Source organism: Schistocerca cancellata, chromosome 6 (assembly GCF_023864275.1).
Source record: "Schistocerca cancellata isolate TAMUIC-IGC-003103 chromosome 6, iqSchCanc2.1, whole genome shotgun sequence".
Lineage (NCBI taxonomy): Eukaryota > Metazoa > Arthropoda > Insecta > Orthoptera > Acrididae > Schistocerca > Schistocerca cancellata.
In genome coordinates this window covers 614,684,764-614,699,376 of record NC_064631.1, presented here as the reverse complement: position 1 = coordinate 614,699,376, position 14,613 = coordinate 614,684,764, and the positions used below count along the sequence as shown (strand labels likewise).

Here is a 14,613-nt window from a genome sequence, read left to right as displayed (position 1 = left end):
CTCGTAAACGAATGACATCGCCAAGCATGACATTATACTACAAAATGCATACAAACCACTGTTCTCCCTATGCAATCAGAAAACCTCTGAGGCCAGTAGGATACTTGTTATAGGTTGTAGAACATCCCTTCCATTCAGTGTACTGCCATGTGTTAGATGCTGCTCGCGATAGCTCCGCTCCTTGCGGGAAGGTTAAAAAAATGAATGCCTTCTGTGAGGTTCGAACTCACGACCCCTGGTTTACGAGACCAGTGCTCTACCACTGAGCTAAGAAGGCGGCAGCTGCGCGTTTGTGAGCTATCCCCGAATTGTCACTTCATCATACTGAATCTTGCAGCCCTCGACCAGATAACGGATTTGGCACACAGCTGCTGCTGCTGCTGGGGGTGTCCACATTGCCGTTTTCCAAATCTCTTGACTGTTTCGCCCTTACGATCGACGACGAGCGTCGTGCCACCAAACGTTTGCGGTCTGCACAATCTTGACCTAGTGCACAGTTTGTTGGATTGCGTGGCTCGACTGCGAAATGCGCCTTTCGGCTCCTCTCTCTGGCTGCAGTATGCTGTTGTCCACAGTGGCACTGGCGTTGCCCATGGGGCTTCATGTAAGGCGACTGCACGTCGCTCGGCCAGCAGCGGCCTACTGCAGACCGACACTTAAGAGACACCAAATAGAAATCGACATCGAGAGACAGGCCCTGTCATATGGCACTCGCGACGTATACGCTGAAATTGAATGTAAAGAATACGTCTTTTGTAGTGGGCGTCGCTCTACTGCAGTGTCACACATGACGAATAAATAGGAAAACAGTAGAACGTCTGTGTAGGGCCATGTTTTTACCTACAGTGTCACTTGGCTGAATGTGTATAAGGCTCTGTGGCATCACTCAACACAGCCAAGTTGTCACACTAGCTGTGTATCTCTAACAAAGCTGACGTATGTCCTCACCTGGGTGACGGTTAAAACGATTTCGCCCCCGGGTGGGCTCGAACCACCAACCTTTCGGTTAACAGCCGAACGCGCTAGCCGATTGCGCCACGGAGGCCTTGACTTGTGCTGTGCATATCAACGCAGTTCGTATACCTTCTGCAGGAATCTCGCAGAATGGTAGCATCTGCTTACGCCTCTTCACATGGATAAAATGCATGCACACTGTAGCGACGCTCGTAAACGAATGACATCGCCAAGCATGACATTATACTACAAAATGCATACAAACCACTGTTCTCCCTATGCAATCAGAAAACCTCTGAGGCCAGTAGGATACTTGTTATAGGTTGTAGAACATCCCTTCCATTCAGTGTACTGCCATGTGTTAGATGCTGCTCGCGATAGCTCCGCTCCTTGCGGGAAGGTTAAAAAAATGAATGCCTTCTGTGAGGTTCGAACTCACGACCCCTGGTTTACGAGACCAGTGCTCTACCACTGAGCTAAGAAGGCGGCAGCTGCGCGTTTGTGAGCTATCCCCGAATTGTCACTTCATCATACTGAATCTTGCAGCCCTCGACCAGATAACGGATTTGGCACACAGCTGCTGCTGCTGCTGGGGGTGTCCACATTGCCGTTTTCCAAATCTCTTGACTGTTTCGCCCTTACGATCGACGACGAGCGTCGTGCCACCAAACGTTTGCGGTCTGCACAATCTTGACCTAGTGCACAGTTTGTTGGATTGCGTGGCTCGACTGCGAAATGCGCCTTTCGGCTCCTCTCTCTGGCTGCAGTATGCTGTTGTCCACAGTGGCACTGGCGTTGCCCATGGGGCTTCATGTAAGGCGACTGCACGTCGCTCGGCCAGCAGCGGCCTACTGCAGACCGACACTTAAGAGACACCAAATAGAAATCGACATCGAGAGACAGGCCCTGTCATATGGCACTCGCGACGTATACGCTGAAATTGAATGTAAAGAATACGTCTTTTGTAGTGGGCGTCGCTCTACTGCAGTGTCACACATGACGAATAAATAGGAAAACAGTAGAACGTCTGTGTAGGGCCATGTTTTTACCTACAGTGTCACTTGGCTGAATGTGTATAAGGCTCTGTGGCATCACTCAACACAGCCAAGTTGTCACACTAGCTGTGTATCTCTAACAAAGCTGACGTATGTCCTCACCTGGGTGACGGTTAAAACGATTTCGCCCCCGGGTGGGCTCGAACCACCAACCTTTCGGTTAACAGCCGAACGCGCTGGCCGATTGCGCCACGGAGGCCTTGACTTGTGCTGTGCATATCAACGCAGTTCGTATACCTTCTGCAGGAATCTCGCAGAATGGTAGCATCTGCTTACGCCTCTTCACATGGATAAAATGCATGCACACTGTAGCGACGCTCGTAAACGAATGACATCGCCAAGCATGACATTATACTACAAAATGCATACAAACCACTGTTCTCCCTATGCAATCAGAAAACCTCTGAGGCCAGTAGGATACTTGTTATAGGTTGTAGAACATCCCTTCCATTCAGTGTACTGCCATGTGTTAGATGCTGCTCGCGATAGCTCCGCTCCTTGCGGGAAGGTTAAAAAAATGAATGCCTTCTGTGAGGTTCGAACTCACGACCCCTGGTTTACGAGACCAGTGCTCTACCACTGAGCTAAGAAGGCGGCAGCTGCGCGTTTGTGAGCTATCCCCGAATTGTCACTTCATCATACTGAATCTTGCAGCCCTCGACCAGATAACGGATTTGGCACACAGCTGCTGCTGCTGCTGGGGGTGTCCACATTGCCGTTTTCCAAATCTCTTGTCTGTTTCGCCCTTACGATCGATGACGAGCGTCGTGCCACCAAACGTTTGCGGTCTGCACAATCTTGACCTAGTGCACAGTTTGTTGGATTGCGTGGCTCGACTGCGAAATGCGCCTTTCGGCTCCTCTCTCTGGCTGCAGTATGCTGTTGTCCACAGTGGCACTGGCGTTGCCCATGGGGCTTCATGTAAGGCGACTGCACGTCGCTCGGCCAGCAGCGGCCTACTGCAGACCGACACTTAAGAGACACCAAATAGAAATCGACATCGAGAGACAGGCCCTGTCATATGGCACTCGCGACGTATACGCTGAAATTGAATGTAAAGAATACGTCTTTTGTAGTGGGCGTCGCTCTACTGCAGTGTCACACATGACGAATAAATAGGAAAACAGTAGAACGTCTGTGTAGGGCCATGTTTTTACCTACAGTGTCACTTGGCTGAATGTGTATAAGGCTCTGTGGCATCACTCAACACAGCCAAGTTGTCACACTAGCTGTGTATCTCTAACAAAGCTGACGTATGTCCTCACCTGGGTGACGGTTAAAACGATTTCGCCCCCGGGTGGGCTCGAACCACCAACCTTTCGGTTAACAGCCGAACGCGCTGGCCGATTGCGCCACGGAGGCCTTGACTTGTGCTGTGCATATCAACGCAGTTCGTATACCTTCTGCAGGAATCTCGCAGAATGGTAGCATCTGCTTACGCCTCTTCACATGGATAAAATGCATGCACACTGTAGCGACGCTCGTAAACGAATGACATCGCCAAGCATGACATTATACTACAAAATGCATACAAACCACTGTTCTCCCTATGCAATCAGAAAACCTCTGAGGCCAGTAGGATACTTGTTATAGGTTGTAGAACATCCCTTCCATTCAGTGTACTGCCATGTGTTAGATGCTGCTCGCGATAGCTCCGCTCCTTGCGGGAAGGTTAAAAAAATGAATGCCTTCTGTGAGGTTCGAACTCACGACCCCTGGTTTACGAGACCAGTGCTCTACCACTGAGCTAAGAAGGCGGCAGCTGCGCGTTTGTGAGCTATCCCCGAATTGTCACTTCATCATACTGAATCTTGCAGCCCTCGACCAGATAACGGATTTGGCACACAGCTGCTGCTGCTGCTGGGGGTGTCCACATTGCCGTTTTCCAAATCTCTTGACTGTTTCGCCCTTACGATCGACGACGAGCGTCGTGCCACCAAACGTTTGCGGTCTGCACAATCTTGACCTAGTGCACAGTTTGTTGGATTGCGTGGCTCGACTGCGAAATGCGCCTTTCGGCTCCTCTCTCTGGCTGCAGTATGCTGTTGTCCACAGTGGCACTGGCGTTGCCCATGGGGCTTCATGTAAGGCGACTGCACGTCGCTCGGCCAGCAGCGGCCTACTGCAGACCGACACTTAAGAGACACCAAATAGAAATCGACATCGAGAGACAGGCCCTGTCATATGGCACTCGCGACGTATACGCTGAAATTGAATGTAAAGAATACGTCTTTTGTAGTGGGCGTCGCTCTACTGCAGTGTCACACATGACGAATAAATAGGAAAACAGTAGAACGTCTGTGTAGGGCCATGTTTTTACCTACAGTGTCACTTGGCTGAATGTGTATAAGGCTCTGTGGCATCACTCAACACAGCCAAGTTGTCACACTAGCTGTGTATCTCTAACAAAGCTGACGTATGTCCTCACCTGGGTGACGGTTAAAACGATTTCGCCCCCGGGTGGGCTCGAACCACCAACCTTTCGGTTAACAGCCGAACGCGCTAGCCGATTGCGCCACGGAGGCCTTGACTTGTGCTGTGCATATCAACGCAGTTCGTATACCTTCTGCAGGAATCTCGCAGAATGGTAGCATCTGCTTACGCCTCTTCACATGGATAAAATGCATGCACACTGTAGCGACGCTCGTAAACGAATGACATCGCCAAGCATGACATTATACTACAAAATGCATACAAACCACTGTTCTCCCTATGCAATCAGAAAACCTCTGAGGCCAGTAGGATACTTGTTATAGGTTGTAGAACATCCCTTCCATTCAGTGTACTGCCATGTGTTAGATGCTGCTCGCGATAGCTCCGCTCCTTGCGGGAAGGTTAAAAAAATGAATGCCTTCTGTGAGGTTCGAACTCACGACCCCTGGTTTACGAGACCAGTGCTCTACCACTGAGCTAAGAAGGCGGCAGCTGCGCGTTTGTGAGCTATCCCCGAATTGTCACTTCATCATACTGAATCTTGCAGCCCTCGACCAGATAACGGATTTGGCACACAGCTGCTGCTGCTGCTGGGGGTGTCCACATTGCCGTTTTCCAAATCTCTTGACTGTTTCGCCCTTACGATCGACGACGAGCGTCGTGCCACCAAACGTTTGCGGTCTGCACAATCTTGACCTAGTGCACAGTTTGTTGGATTGCGTGGCTCGACTGCGAAATGCGCCTTTCGGCTCCTCTCTCTGGCTGCAGTATGCTGTTGTCCACAGTGGCACTGGCGTTGCCCATGGGGCTTCATGTAAGGCGACTGCACGTCGCTCGGCCAGCAGCGGCCTACTGCAGACCGACACTTAAGAGACACCAAATAGAAATCGACATCGAGAGACAGGCCCTGTCATATGGCACTCGCGACGTATACGCTGAAATTGAATGTAAAGAATACGTCTTTTGTAGTGGGCGTCGCTCTACTGCAGTGTCACACATGACGAATAAATAGGAAAACAGTAGAACGTCTGTGTAGGGCCATGTTTTTACCTACAGTGTCACTTGGCTGAATGTGTATAAGGCTCTGTGGCATCACTCAACACAGCCAAGTTGTCACACTAGCTGTGTATCTCTAACAAAGCTGACGTATGTCCTCACCTGGGTGACGGTTAAAACGATTTCGCCCCCGGGTGGGCTCGAACCACCAACCTTTCGGTTAACAGCCGAACGCGCTAGCCGATTGCGCCACGGAGGCCTTGACTTGTGCTGTGCATATCAACGCAGTTCGTATACCTTCTGCAGGAATCTCGCAGAATGGTAGCATCTGCTTACGCCTCTTCACATGGATAAAATGCATGCACACTGTAGCGACGCTCGTAAACGAATGACATCGCCAAGCATGACATTATACTACAAAATGCATACAAACCACTGTTCTCCCTATGCAATCAGAAAACCTCTGAGGCCAGTAGGATACTTGTTATAGGTTGTAGAACATCCCTTCCATTCAGTGTACTGCCATGTGTTAGATGCTGCTCGCGATAGCTCCGCTCCTTGCGGGAAGGTTAAAAAAATGAATGCCTTCTGTGAGGTTCGAACTCACGACCCCTGGTTTACGAGACCAGTGCTCTACCACTGAGCTAAGAAGGCGGCAGCTGCGCGTTTGTGAGCTATCCCCGAATTGTCACTTCATCATACTGAATCTTGCAGCCCTCGACCAGATAACGGATTTGGCACACAGCTGCTGCTGCTGCTGGGGGTGTCCACATTGCCGTTTTCCAAATCTCTTGACTGTTTCGCCCTTACGATCGACGACGAGCGTCGTGCCACCAAACGTTTGCGGTCTGCACAATCTTGACCTAGTGCACAGTTTGTTGGATTGCGTGGCTCGACTGCGAAATGCGCCTTTCGGCTCCTCTCTCTGGCTGCAGTATGCTGTTGTCCACAGTGGCACTGGCGTTGCCCATGGGGCTTCATGTAAGGCGACTGCACGTCGCTCGGCCAGCAGCGGCCTACTGCAGACCGACACTTAAGAGACACCAAATAGAAATCGACATCGAGAGACAGGCCCTGTCATATGGCACTCGCGACGTATACGCTGAAATTGAATGTAAAGAATACGTCTTTTGTAGTGGGCGTCGCTCTACTGCAGTGTCACACATGACGAATAAATAGGAAAACAGTAGAACGTCTGTGTAGGGCCATGTTTTTACCTACAGTGTCACTTGGCTGAATGTGTATAAGGCTCTGTGGCATCACTCAACACAGCCAAGTTGTCACACTAGCTGTGTATCTCTAACAAAGCTGACGTATGTCCTCACCTGGGTGACGGTTAAAACGATTTCGCCCCCGGGTGGGCTCGAACCACCAACCTTTCGGTTAACAGCCGAACGCGCTGGCCGATTGCGCCACGGAGGCCTTGACTTGTGCTGTGCATATCAACGCAGTTCGTATACCTTCTGCAGGAATCTCGCAGAATGGTAGCATCTGCTTACGCCTCTTCACATGGATAAAATGCATGCACACTGTAGCGACGCTCGTAAACGAATGACATCGCCAAGCATGACATTATACTACAAAATGCATACAAACCACTGTTCTCCCTATGCAATCAGAAAACCTCTGAGGCCAGTAGGATACTTGTTATAGGTTGTAGAACATCCCTTCCATTCAGTGTACTGCCATGTGTTAGATGCTGCTCGCGATAGCTCCGCTCCTTGCGGGAAGGTTAAAAAAATGAATGCCTTCTGTGAGGTTCGAACTCACGACCCCTGGTTTACGAGACCAGTGCTCTACCACTGAGCTAAGAAGGCGGCAGCTGCGCGTTTGTGAGCTATCCCCGAATTGTCACTTCATCATACTGAATCTTGCAGCCCTCGACCAGATAACGGATTTGGCACACAGCTGCTGCTGCTGCTGGGGGTGTCCACATTGCCGTTTTCCAAATCTCTTGACTGTTTCGCCCTTACGATCGACGACGAGCGTCGTGCCACCAAACGTTTGCGGTCTGCACAATCTTGACCTAGTGCACAGTTTGTTGGATTGCGTGGCTCGACTGCGAAATGCGCCTTTCGGCTCCTCTCTCTGGCTGCAGTATGCTGTTGTCCACAGTGGCACTGGCGTTGCCCATGGGGCTTCATGTAAGGCGACTGCACGTCGCTCGGCCAGCAGCGGCCTACTGCAGACCGACACTTAAGAGACACCAAATAGAAATCGACATCGAGAGACAGGCCCTGTCATATGGCACTCGCGACGTATACGCTGAAATTGAATGTAAAGAATACGTCTTTTGTAGTGGGCGTCGCTCTACTGCAGTGTCACACATGACGAATAAATAGGAAAACAGTAGAACGTCTGTGTAGGGCCATGTTTTTACCTACAGTGTCACTTGGCTGAATGTGTATAAGGCTCTGTGGCATCACTCAACACAGCCAAGTTGTCACACTAGCTGTGTATCTCTAACAAAGCTGACGTATGTCCTCACCTGGGTGACGGTTAAAACGATTTCGCCCCCGGGTGGGCTCGAACCACCAACCTTTCGGTTAACAGCCGAACGCGCTAGCCGATTGCGCCACGGAGGCCTTGACTTGTGCTGTGCATATCAACGCAGTTCGTATACCTTCTGCAGGAATCTCGCAGAATGGTAGCATCTGCTTACGCCTCTTCACATGGATAAAATGCATGCACACTGTAGCGACGCTCGTAAACGAATGACATCGCCAAGCATGACATTATACTACAAAATGCATACAAACCACTGTTCTCCCTATGCAATCAGAAAACCTCTGAGGCCAGTAGGATACTTGTTATAGGTTGTAGAACATCCCTTCCATTCAGTGTACTGCCATGTGTTAGATGCTGCTCGCGATAGCTCCGCTCCTTGCGGGAAGGTTAAAAAAATGAATGCCTTCTGTGAGGTTCGAACTCACGACCCCTGGTTTACGAGACCAGTGCTCTACCACTGAGCTAAGAAGGCGGCAGCTGCGCGTTTGTGAGCTATCCCCGAATTGTCACTTCATCATACTGAATCTTGCAGCCCTCGACCAGATAACGGATTTGGCACACAGCTGCTGCTGCTGCTGGGGGTGTCCACATTGCCGTTTTCCAAATCTCTTGACTGCTTCGCCCTTACGATCGACGACGAGCGTCGTGCCACCAAACGTTTGCGGTCTGCACAATCTTGACCTAGTGCACAGTTTGTTGGATTGCGTGGCTCGACTGCGAAATGCGCCTTTCGGCTCCTCTCTCTGGCTGCAGTATGCTGTTGTCCACAGTGGCACTGGCGTTGCCCATGGGGCTTCATGTAAGGCGACTGCACGTCGCTCGGCCAGCAGCGGCCTACTGCAGACCGACACTTAAGAGACACCAAATAGAAATCGACATCGAGAGACAGGCCCTGTCATATGGCACTCGCGACGTATACGCTGAAATTGAATGTAAAGAATACGTCTTTTGTAGTGGGCGTCGCTCTACTGCAGTGTCACACATGACGAATAAATAGGAAAACAGTAGAACGTCTGTGTAGGGCCATGTTTTTACCTACAGTGTCACTTGGCTGAATGTGTATAAGGCTCTGTGGCATCACTCAACACAGCCAAGTTGTCACACTAGCTGTGTATCTCTAACAAAGCTGACGTATGTCCTCACCTGGGTGACGGTTAAAACGATTTCGCCCCCGGGTGGGCTCGAACCACCAACCTTTCGGTTAACAGCCGAACGCGCTAGCCGATTGCGCCACGGAGGCCTTGACTTGTGCTGTGCATATCAACGCAGTTCGTATACCTTCTGCAGGAATCTCGCAGAATGGTAGCATCTGCTTACGCCTCTTCACATGGATAAAATGCATGCACACTGTAGCGACGCTCGTAAACGAATGACATCGCCAAGCATGACATTATACTACAAAATGCATACAAACCACTGTTCTCCCTATGCAATCAGAAAACCTCTGAGGCCAGTAGGATACTTGTTATAGGTTGTAGAACATCCCTTCCATTCAGTGTACTGCCATGTGTTAGATGCTGCTCGCGATAGCTCCGCTCCTTGCGGGAAGGTTAAAAAAATGAATGCCTTCTGTGAGGTTCGAACTCACGACCCCTGGTTTACGAGACCAGTGCTCTACCACTGAGCTAAGAAGGCGGCAGCTGCGCGTTTGTGAGCTATCCCCGAATTGTCACTTCATCATACTGAATCTTGCAGCCCTCGACCAGATAACGGATTTGGCACACAGCTGCTGCTGCTGCTGGGGGTGTCCACATTGCCGTTTTCCAAATCTCTTGACTGCTTCGCCCTTACGATCGACGACGAGCGTCGTGCCACCAAACGTTTGCGGTCTGCACAATCTTGACCTAGTGCACAGTTTGTTGGATTGCGTGGCTCGACTGCGAAATGCGCCTTTCGGCTCCTCTCTCTGGCTGCAGTATGCTGTTGTCCACAGTGGCACTGGCGTTGCCCATGGGGCTTCATGTAAGGCGACTGCACGTCGCTCGGCCAGCAGCGGCCTACTGCAGACCGACACTTAAGAGACACCAAATAGAAATCGACATCGAGAGACAGGCCCTGTCATATGGCACTCGCGACGTATACGCTGAAATTGAATGTAAAGAATACGTCTTTTGTAGTGGGCGTCGCTCTACTGCAGTGTCACACATGACGAATAAATAGGAAAACAGTAGAACGTCTGTGTAGGGCCATGTTTTTACCTACAGTGTCACTTGGCTGAATGTGTATAAGGCTCTGTGGCATCACTCAACACAGCCAAGTTGTCACACTAGCTGTGTATCTCTAACAAAGCTGACGTATGTCCTCACCTGGGTGACGGTTAAAACGATTTCGCCCCCGGGTGGGCTCGAACCACCAACCTTTCGGTTAACAGCCGAACGCGCTAGCCGATTGCGCCACGGAGGCCTTGACTTGTGCTGTGCATATCAACGCAGTTCGTATACCTTCTGCAGGAATCTCGCAGAATGGTAGCATCTGCTTACGCCTCTTCACATGGATAAAATGCATGCACACTGTAGCGACGCTCGTAAACGAATGACATCGCCAAGCATGACATTATACTACAAAATGCATACAAACCACTGTTCTCCCTATGCAATCAGAAAACCTCTGAGGCCAGTAGGATACTTGTTATAGGTTGTAGAACATCCCTTCCATTCAGTGTACTGCCATGTGTTAGATGCTGCTCGCGATAGCTCCGCTCCTTGCGGGAAGGTTAAAAAAATGAATGCCTTCTGTGAGGTTCGAACTCACGACCCCTGGTTTACGAGACCAGTGCTCTACCACTGAGCTAAGAAGGCGGCAGCTGCGCGTTTGTGAGCTATCCCCGAATTGTCACTTCATCATACTGAATCTTGCAGCCCTCGACCAGATAACGGATTTGGCACACAGCTGCTGCTGCTGCTGGGGGTGTCCACATTGCCGTTTTCCAAATCTCTTGACTGTTTCGCCCTTACGATCGACGACGAGCGTCGTGCCACCAAACGTTTGCGGTCTGCACAATCTTGACCTAGTGCACAGTTTGTTGGATTGCGTGGCTCGACTGCGAAATGCGCCTTTCGGCTCCTCTCTCTGGCTGCAGTATGCTGTTGTCCACAGTGGCACTGGCGTTGCCCATGGGGCTTCATGTAAGGCGACTGCACGTCGCTCGGCCAGCAGCGGCCTACTGCAGACCGACACTTAAGAGACACCAAATAGAAATCGACATCGAGAGACAGGCCCTGTCATATGGCACTCGCGACGTATACGCTGAAATTGAATGTAAAGAATACGTCTTTTGTAGTGGGCGTCGCTCTACTGCAGTGTCACACACCACCAACCTTTCGGTTAACAGCCGAACGCGCTAGCCGATTGCGCCACGGAGGCCTTGACTTGTGCTGTGCATATCAACGCAGTTCGTATACCTTCTGCAGGAATCTCGCAGAATGGTAGCATCTGCTTACGCCTCTTCACATGGATAAAATGCATGCACACTGTAGCGACGCTCGTAAACGAATGACATCGCCAAGCATGACATTATACTACAAAATGCATACAAACCACTGTTCTCCCTATGCAATCAGAAAACCTCTGAGGCCAGTAGGATACTTGTTATAGGTTGTAGAACATCCCTTCCATTCAGTGTACTGCCATGTGTTAGATGCTGCTCGCGATAGCTCCGCTCCTTGCGGGAAGGTTAAAAAAATGAATGCCTTCTGTGAGGTTCGAACTCACGACCCCTGGTTTACGAGACCAGTGCTCTACCACTGAGCTAAGAAGGCGGCAGCTGCGCGTTTGTGAGCTATCCCCGAATTGTCACTTCATCATACTGAATCTTGCAGCCCTCGACCAGATAACGGATTTGGCACACAGCTGCTGCTGCTGCTGGGGGTGTCCACATTGCCGTTTTCCAAATCTCTTGACTGTTTCGCCCTTACGATCGACGACGAGCGTCGTGCCACCAAACGTTTGCGGTCTGCACAATCTTGACCTAGTGCACAGTTTGTTGGATTGCGTGGCTCGACTGCGAAATGCGCCTTTCGGCTCCTCTCTCTGGCTGCAGTATGCTGTTGTCCACAGTGGCACTGGCGTTGCCCATGGGGCTTCATGTAAGGCGACTGCACGTCGCTCGGCCAGCAGCGGCCTACTGCAGACCGACACTTAAGAGACACCAAATAGAAATCGACATCGAGAGACAGGCCCTGTCATATGGCACTCGCGACGTATACGCTGAAATTGAATGTAAAGAATACGTCTTTTGTAGTGGGCGTCGCTCTACTGCAGTGTCACACATGACGAATAAATAGGAAAACAGTAGAACGTCTGTGTAGGGCCATGTTTTTACCTACAGTGTCACTTGGCTGAATGTGTATAAGGCTCTGTGGCATCACTCAACACAGCCAAGTTGTCACACTAGCTGTGTATCTCTAACAAAGCTGACGTATGTCCTCACCTGGGTGACGGTTAAAACGATTTCGCCCCCGGGTGGGCTCGAACCACCAACCTTTCGGTTAACAGCCGAACGCGCTAGCCGATTGCGCCACGGAGGCCTTGACTTGTGCTGTGCATATCAACGCAGTTCGTATACCTTCTGCAGGAATCTCGCAGAATGGTAGCATCTGCTTACGCCTCTTCACATGGATAAAATGCATGCACACTGTAGCGACGCTCGTAAACGAATGACATCGCCAAGCATGACATTATACTACAAAATGCATACAAACCACTGTTCTCCCTATGCAATCAGAAAACCTCTGAGGCCAGTAGGATACTTGTTATAGGTTGTAGAACATCCCTTCCATTCAGTGTACTGCCATGTGTTAGATGCTGCTCGCGATAGCTCCGCTCCTTGCGGGAAGGTTAAAAAAATGAATGCCTTCTGTGAGGTTCGAACTCACGACCCCTGGTTTACGAGACCAGTGCTCTACCACTGAGCTAAGAAGGCGGCAGCTGCGCGTTTGTGAGCTATCCCCGAATTGTCACTTCATCATACTGAATCTTGCAGCCCTCGACCAGATAACGGATTTGGCACACAGCTGCTGCTGCTGCTGGGGGTGTCCACATTGCCGTTTTCCAAATCTCTTGACTGTTTCGCCCTTACGATCGACGACGAGCGTCGTGCCACCAAACGTTTGCGGTCTGCACAATCTTGACCTAGTGCACAGTTTGTTGGATTGCGTGGCTCGACTGCGAAATGCGCCTTTCGGCTCCTCTCTCTGGCTGCAGTATGCTGTTGTCCACAGTGGCACTGGCGTTGCCCATGGGGCTTCATGTAAGGCGACTGCACGTCGCTCGGCCAGCAGCGGCCTACTGCAGACCGACACTTAAGAGACACCAAATAGAAATCGACATCGAGAGACAGGCCCTGTCATATGGCACTCGCGACGTATACGCTGAAATTGAATGTAAAGAATACGTCTTTTGTAGTGGGCGTCGCTCTACTGCAGTGTCACACATGACGAATAAATAGGAAAACAGTAGAACGTCTGTGTAGGGCCATGTTTTTACCTACAGTGTCACTTGGCTGAATGTGTATAAGGCTCTGTGGCATCACTCAACACAGCCAAGTTGTCACACTAGCTGTGTATCTCTAACAAAGCTGACGTATGTCCTCACCTGGGTGACGGTTAAAACGATTTCGCCCCCGGGTGGGCTCGAACCACCAACCTTTCGGTTAACAGCCGAACGCGCTAGCCGATTGCGCCACGGAGGCCTTGACTTGTGCTGTGCATATCAACGCAGTTCGTATACCTTCTGCAGGAATCTCGCAGAATGGTAGCATCTGCTTACGCCTCTTCACATGGATAAAATGCATGCACACTGTAGCGACGCTCGTAAACGAATGACATCGCCAAGCATGACATTATACTACAAAATGCATACAAACCACTGTTCTCCCTATGCAATCAGAAAACCTCTGAGGCCAGTAGGATACTTGTTATAGGTTGTAGAACATCCCTTCCATTCAGTGTACTGCCATGTGTTAGATGCTGCTCGCGATAGCTCCGCTCCTTGCGGGAAGGTTAAAAAAATGAATGCCTTCTGTGAGGTTCGAACTCACGACCCCTGGTTTACGAGACCAGTGCTCTACCACTGAGCTAAGAAGGCGGCAGCTGCGCGTTTGTGAGCTATCCCCGAATTGTCACTTCATCATACTGAATCTTGCAGCCCTCGACCAGATAACGGATTTGGCACACAGCTGCTGCTGCTGCTGGGGGTGTCCACATTGCCGTTTTCCAAATCTCTTGACTGCTTCGCCCTTACGATCGACGACGAGCGTCGTGCCACCAAACGTTTGCGGTCTGCACAATCTTGACCTAGTGCACAGTTTGTTGGATTGCGTGGCTCGACTGCGAAATGCGCCTTTCGGCTCCTCTCTCTGGCTGCAGTATGCTGTTGTCCACAGTGGCACTGGCGTTGCCCATGGGGCTTCATGTAAGGCGACTGCACGTCGCTCGGCCAGCAGCGGCCTACTGCAGACCGACACTTAAGAGACACCAAATAGAAATCGACATCGAGAGACAGGCCCTGTCATATGGCACTCGCGACGTATACGCTGAAATTGAATGTAAAGAATACGTCTTTTGTAGTGGGCGTCGCTCTACTGCAGTGTCACACATGACGAATAAATAGGAAAACAGTAGAACGTCTGTGTAGGGCCATGTTTTTACCTACAGTGTCACTTGGCTGA

General features: G+C 50.6%; 24 non-coding genes across 24 annotated transcripts; all 24 read right to left on the bottom strand.

Annotated features, from left to right (window-relative positions):
- Positions 1-205: 205 nt before the first annotated feature.
- Trnat-cgu (transfer RNA threonine (anticodon CGU)) lies at positions 206-277 on the bottom strand. Its single transcript has one exon. It is a non-coding gene; the product is annotated as a tRNA-Thr (tRNA).
- Positions 278-971: 694 nt separating this feature from the next.
- Trnan-guu (transfer RNA asparagine (anticodon GUU)) lies at positions 972-1,045 on the bottom strand. Its single transcript has one exon. It is a non-coding gene; the product is annotated as a tRNA-Asn (tRNA).
- A 323-nt stretch (positions 1,046-1,368) lies between these two features.
- On the bottom strand, positions 1,369-1,440 carry Trnat-cgu (transfer RNA threonine (anticodon CGU)). Its single transcript has one exon. It is a non-coding gene; the product is annotated as a tRNA-Thr (tRNA).
- A 694-nt stretch (positions 1,441-2,134) lies between these two features.
- Trnan-guu (transfer RNA asparagine (anticodon GUU)) lies at positions 2,135-2,208 on the bottom strand. Its single transcript has one exon. It is a non-coding gene; the product is annotated as a tRNA-Asn (tRNA).
- Positions 2,209-2,531: 323 nt separating this feature from the next.
- On the bottom strand, positions 2,532-2,603 carry Trnat-cgu (transfer RNA threonine (anticodon CGU)). The gene has a single exon. It is a non-coding gene; the product is annotated as a tRNA-Thr (tRNA).
- Positions 2,604-3,297: 694 nt separating this feature from the next.
- On the bottom strand, positions 3,298-3,371 carry Trnan-guu (transfer RNA asparagine (anticodon GUU)). The gene has a single exon. It is a non-coding gene; the product is annotated as a tRNA-Asn (tRNA).
- A 323-nt stretch (positions 3,372-3,694) lies between these two features.
- On the bottom strand, positions 3,695-3,766 carry Trnat-cgu (transfer RNA threonine (anticodon CGU)). Its single transcript has one exon. It is a non-coding gene; the product is annotated as a tRNA-Thr (tRNA).
- Positions 3,767-4,460: 694 nt separating this feature from the next.
- On the bottom strand, positions 4,461-4,534 carry Trnan-guu (transfer RNA asparagine (anticodon GUU)). The gene has a single exon. It is a non-coding gene; the product is annotated as a tRNA-Asn (tRNA).
- A 323-nt stretch (positions 4,535-4,857) lies between these two features.
- Trnat-cgu (transfer RNA threonine (anticodon CGU)) lies at positions 4,858-4,929 on the bottom strand. Its single transcript has one exon. It is a non-coding gene; the product is annotated as a tRNA-Thr (tRNA).
- A 694-nt stretch (positions 4,930-5,623) lies between these two features.
- Trnan-guu (transfer RNA asparagine (anticodon GUU)) lies at positions 5,624-5,697 on the bottom strand. Its single transcript has one exon. It is a non-coding gene; the product is annotated as a tRNA-Asn (tRNA).
- A 323-nt stretch (positions 5,698-6,020) lies between these two features.
- On the bottom strand, positions 6,021-6,092 carry Trnat-cgu (transfer RNA threonine (anticodon CGU)). Its single transcript has one exon. It is a non-coding gene; the product is annotated as a tRNA-Thr (tRNA).
- Positions 6,093-6,786: 694 nt separating this feature from the next.
- Positions 6,787-6,860, bottom strand: Trnan-guu (transfer RNA asparagine (anticodon GUU)). Its single transcript has one exon. It is a non-coding gene; the product is annotated as a tRNA-Asn (tRNA).
- Positions 6,861-7,183: 323 nt separating this feature from the next.
- Positions 7,184-7,255, bottom strand: Trnat-cgu (transfer RNA threonine (anticodon CGU)). Its single transcript has one exon. It is a non-coding gene; the product is annotated as a tRNA-Thr (tRNA).
- A 694-nt stretch (positions 7,256-7,949) lies between these two features.
- Positions 7,950-8,023, bottom strand: Trnan-guu (transfer RNA asparagine (anticodon GUU)). Its single transcript has one exon. It is a non-coding gene; the product is annotated as a tRNA-Asn (tRNA).
- Positions 8,024-8,346: 323 nt separating this feature from the next.
- On the bottom strand, positions 8,347-8,418 carry Trnat-cgu (transfer RNA threonine (anticodon CGU)). The gene has a single exon. It is a non-coding gene; the product is annotated as a tRNA-Thr (tRNA).
- A 694-nt stretch (positions 8,419-9,112) lies between these two features.
- On the bottom strand, positions 9,113-9,186 carry Trnan-guu (transfer RNA asparagine (anticodon GUU)). The gene has a single exon. It is a non-coding gene; the product is annotated as a tRNA-Asn (tRNA).
- Positions 9,187-9,509: 323 nt separating this feature from the next.
- Positions 9,510-9,581, bottom strand: Trnat-cgu (transfer RNA threonine (anticodon CGU)). Its single transcript has one exon. It is a non-coding gene; the product is annotated as a tRNA-Thr (tRNA).
- A 694-nt stretch (positions 9,582-10,275) lies between these two features.
- Trnan-guu (transfer RNA asparagine (anticodon GUU)) lies at positions 10,276-10,349 on the bottom strand. Its single transcript has one exon. It is a non-coding gene; the product is annotated as a tRNA-Asn (tRNA).
- Positions 10,350-10,672: 323 nt separating this feature from the next.
- On the bottom strand, positions 10,673-10,744 carry Trnat-cgu (transfer RNA threonine (anticodon CGU)). The gene has a single exon. It is a non-coding gene; the product is annotated as a tRNA-Thr (tRNA).
- Positions 10,745-11,632: 888 nt separating this feature from the next.
- On the bottom strand, positions 11,633-11,704 carry Trnat-cgu (transfer RNA threonine (anticodon CGU)). The gene has a single exon. It is a non-coding gene; the product is annotated as a tRNA-Thr (tRNA).
- A 694-nt stretch (positions 11,705-12,398) lies between these two features.
- Positions 12,399-12,472, bottom strand: Trnan-guu (transfer RNA asparagine (anticodon GUU)). The gene has a single exon. It is a non-coding gene; the product is annotated as a tRNA-Asn (tRNA).
- A 323-nt stretch (positions 12,473-12,795) lies between these two features.
- Trnat-cgu (transfer RNA threonine (anticodon CGU)) lies at positions 12,796-12,867 on the bottom strand. The gene has a single exon. It is a non-coding gene; the product is annotated as a tRNA-Thr (tRNA).
- Positions 12,868-13,561: 694 nt separating this feature from the next.
- Positions 13,562-13,635, bottom strand: Trnan-guu (transfer RNA asparagine (anticodon GUU)). Its single transcript has one exon. It is a non-coding gene; the product is annotated as a tRNA-Asn (tRNA).
- Positions 13,636-13,958: 323 nt separating this feature from the next.
- On the bottom strand, positions 13,959-14,030 carry Trnat-cgu (transfer RNA threonine (anticodon CGU)). Its single transcript has one exon. It is a non-coding gene; the product is annotated as a tRNA-Thr (tRNA).
- Positions 14,031-14,613: the final 583 nt, after the last annotated feature.